Source organism: Meleagris gallopavo, chromosome Z, assembly GCF_000146605.3.
Source record: "Meleagris gallopavo isolate NT-WF06-2002-E0010 breed Aviagen turkey brand Nicholas breeding stock chromosome Z, Turkey_5.1, whole genome shotgun sequence".
NCBI classification, from domain to species: Eukaryota; Metazoa; Chordata; class Aves; order Galliformes; family Phasianidae; genus Meleagris; species Meleagris gallopavo.
This window is the reverse complement of record NC_015041.2, coordinates 12,934,325-12,938,262: the sequence shown is the minus strand read 5'-3', so window position 1 is coordinate 12,938,262 and position 3,938 is coordinate 12,934,325. Positions and strand designations below refer to the sequence as shown.

Here is a 3,938-nt window from a genome sequence, read left to right as displayed (position 1 = left end):
TGATCACCTCCCTGCTCCTGCTGGCCACACTATTTCTAATGCAGGCCAAGATGCCATTGGCCCTATTGGCCACCTGGGCCACAGTCAGCTCATGTTCAGCCGAGTGTCAACCAATACTCCCATGTCCCTTTCCTCTTCACAGTCATCCAGCCACTCAGCTCCAAGCCCATAGCGCTGCATATGGTTATAAAGAAGAGGATGATGAGGTGGTTTGAGAACTGGTTGATTGGCAGAGCTCATCAGTGGCACAGAATCAGGTGGGAGGTCTATAGCTAGCTGTGTTCTGTGGGGGTTGGTGCCATGTCTTAACATCTTCATCAATTACCTGGATGAAGGGATAGAGCCCACCTTCAGCAAGTTTGCTGATGATACAGAGCTGGTAGGTGTGGCTGACACACCTGAAAGCTATGCTACCATTCAATAAGACCTGGACAGACTGGAGAATTTGGCAGGGAGGAATCGGATGAGATTTAACAAGAGCAAGTGTAGAGTCTTGCACCTAGGGAGTAATAATTATATACATCAGCACAGCTTAGGTAGAGACTTACCTGCTGGAAAGGAGCTCTGCAGAGAAATGCTGGTGTGTTCTGGTGGACAACAGGTTGGCCATAAGCCAGCAGTGTGTCCTTATAGCCAAGGCCAATGGTATCCTGGGGTGCATCCTCAGGTGTGGCCAGGAGGTCAAGGAAGGTGATCCTCTTCTTGTACTCTGCCCTGGAGAGGCCACATTTAGAACACTGTGTTCAGCTCAAAAAAAGAGAGGGATCACCTAGGAGTCCAGAGGAGGGCCACAAAGATGATTAAGAGCCTAGAGCATCTCCCATATGAGGAAAGGCTGAGTAACCGGGGTCTGTTCAGCATGGGGAAAAGACTGAGAAGGGAATCTGATTAATGTTTTTAAGTATCTACAGGGAGGTAGGAGAGAAATGGATGAGGAAAGGCTCTTCTTGGTAGTGCATAGCGATAAGAACTGCCTAAATCTTGAACATAGGAAGTTTCAGACGAAGTGCAGAATAACTTATTTACAATAAGGGTGACAGAGCACTGTAGCAGGTTGCCCAGAGTTTGTGGGGTCTCCTTAGATGGAGATGTGCAAGATCTGGCTGCATACCCACCTGTGCGACCAACTGCAGTTTATCTGCTCTAGCAGAAAGGTCGGACTCAATGATCTCTTGAGGTCTCCCCCTCCAATCCCTGCAATTCTGTGATGTCTAAACTTTTCCAGAGAGTACCAAAAAGCAAGGAAGAAAGTATTTACTTTTTTTTTTTATAGAAGGTAAAACAGTGCCACCCACTGCTTTTCCAGAGTATCCCCTTGCCTTCTGAGAGCTGTAGAAAGGTTAACTTGCCCTTTTGTAATCACTTAGCAGCCAGCTAATCCTAAGCCTTCCCTTCCGCCTACTCTCCGACACTGTGCTCCTCTACAAGGTTACGCATTTACAGAAATATTTCAGCCACTAATAAAGCTGCACAGAGGAAAACCTCCCTTTTAAGAGCATATTCTAGTATAGCTGAAATTTTGCTATCATCCTTTCATCACACCAGAAACCAAACTCCATCCACCACTACTTTTCAAGCTAGGCCCCAAGTCATTCTTTAATATCAATATATCAATATAGCTCAAGCTATCCTTCAAAGATAAATAAGGATTATCCTTTCAAGTGAAAACAGATTCCAAATAATGTGCAAGTTCTCTGCAGTTTTTGAGGTGACAGCATTAAGATGCATATGCATGTTCCTAACAGGATCTCTGTAGGGAAGCAGGTTTCATCATGTTTGTACTACTTCCTGATAAATACCTAAAATTTCACTTGACCTGTACATGAAGTGCCCATCATTCACTCTTAAGAAACACTTAAGTGTTTTACTTAAGTGTTAAGTGAACACTTAAGTTCAGATATTCTTTAAATGAGTAAGCACTGAAGAGCTTTTTTATCCTCCCAGGCACAAAATTAGCAAGTTTCCACAGGTCCTGAACACCAAGACAGAAGTTAATAGATAAAGTAACCAGACAATTGAATAAATTCATATTTTGCTACAGTGGTTCAACATAGAAGTATAGATCTGCTGAAAGAAGATATTCGTGTGACTTTGAATACAATACTCTTTTAATAGTAGCTGTACAAGAAACAAATGTATTCCAGACATTTTTTCATTGTACAGTAAAATACATTTAAAATTAAGAAATAAGTCTCAAACATAATGAAGTTTGTACACTATATTTGCTAGACATTTTTGGCTAAGAACAAGGCATATTCTAGCCCACGCTAGTTACAATGAAGTTCAGGTACATGAACAGGAATATAGTTTAATGATTTATAACTCTTTTGGTCTATTTAACAGAAAATCAACCAACTGAAGCAGAACTTCATCGTTAAAGCCTTTCACACTACCACCTTCAACAACATCATATAATGGCTTACTGTCGGTTCCCCAGCAGATATTCTTTCGAGAGTTTTTTCTGAATTGCTTCTGCAGTTAATGCTAAAGTATTTAACTGGTAACAAAAGAAAGCAAAGTATTTTCCATCTGTCACTACAGCCTGTGATACAAAAGGACGAGTCACATCTGCTTCATTCCAGAATCCTAAAAAAAAAAAAAAAAAGCACTGGTTATAGGGCTCAGTTCTCATAGCATACACATCTAAATCCTACTTCTTCTGAAATACAGACCAATACTAGCTGAAAGTAAAAAGATAAAACGCAGCCACTAATTAAAAGTTTTTCCAAGATCAGACATGCTAGCATAACTAGGTTCTATAAATAGCTCCATTTAAGACCTGGACACCAATCACAACGTTAACACAAGCTGACTGATTTAAAACCAAGTGATTTTCTGAAGTTACTATGTATGTTATTAACACATCCAAAGCCTGCAAATGATCTGAGTGGAAATGGCTTGACTATTCCACAATTCACAGGGCAAAGAACAGTTGTTCAAAATAGAAGCACGCATGCATACATATAACTTTATAAACTTGTCAGACAAACAAGAATGTTATGACAATATGAATTAATACTTCAAATAATCTGTTGCAAATCAGCAGTTAAAAATGCTTTTGCATAGTTATGCATATCTGCCAGCACACAAGATGATATTCTTGAATGATATTCAACGTGTTGCCTCACAACTGAACCTACAAAGTACAGGTATATTTAGTAACAGTAACTGAACTATATTTACATGAGTTAAGTTCCTCCCTACTTCTCTGGCTCAGTGTTGAAATATGAATACAGTATTGTGAATGTCATGCTGAATGTACTGAGCACATCATACTTCCAATAGAAGACAGCTTTCCTTATGTAAATATGGTACTAACTATGATATTTGCATACTGGAACTTATAGATATTGGCAACTGAGAAGCCAAGAACTAACATGTTTTCTTCATCTCTTTACTTCTCCTTCCTCAACAGATTCAGGACATTTCTCTCCATCATTCCCTCACTCTTCTCAGTTTCGTTAATAGAGTATCTGAGAGTAAGAAACTTTCTTTCGCAGATCACAATTCAAAAGATTTTCAGGGAGAGGTTCAAATTCAACTTGGACACACTACCAGTATTTGACAGAAAAATCACCAACTAACAAAAAACTTGTAATGAAATGCTCCTGTTTAAGATAATTTTTTTTTCCTCCTTCAAGGAAAAAATTTCAAAGGGTTTCTCTCTTTATTTCAAATCAAGAGGTGAGCTGCAAATAACTATTATGAATTGATTCTTCAGTACTTCTCATTTTCACTCTTGCCAATAGCAGATGGCAAGTAGGGCACAGTGAAAGAGTACTTGAATGCTTCAAACTACCTGGCAAGAATTTGAAAGAGATCTTAATTTCAGCTTCAGTTTCTTGAAAAGCATAAAATTTCAAAGTGAATTTACTATCACACTAATAACATTTATTTTCCAAAATACTAACTGTATAATTCTTCATAATAGAATCCTA

General features: G+C 39.0%; 1 protein-coding gene across 1 annotated transcript in view; it reads right to left on the bottom strand.

The window, feature by feature from the left end:
• Positions 1–3,938, bottom strand: part of MRPS30 (mitochondrial ribosomal protein S30) — a 23,813-nt gene that overhangs the window by 2,675 nt on the left and 17,200 nt on the right. The gene's annotated exons all lie outside the window — the stretch shown is intronic.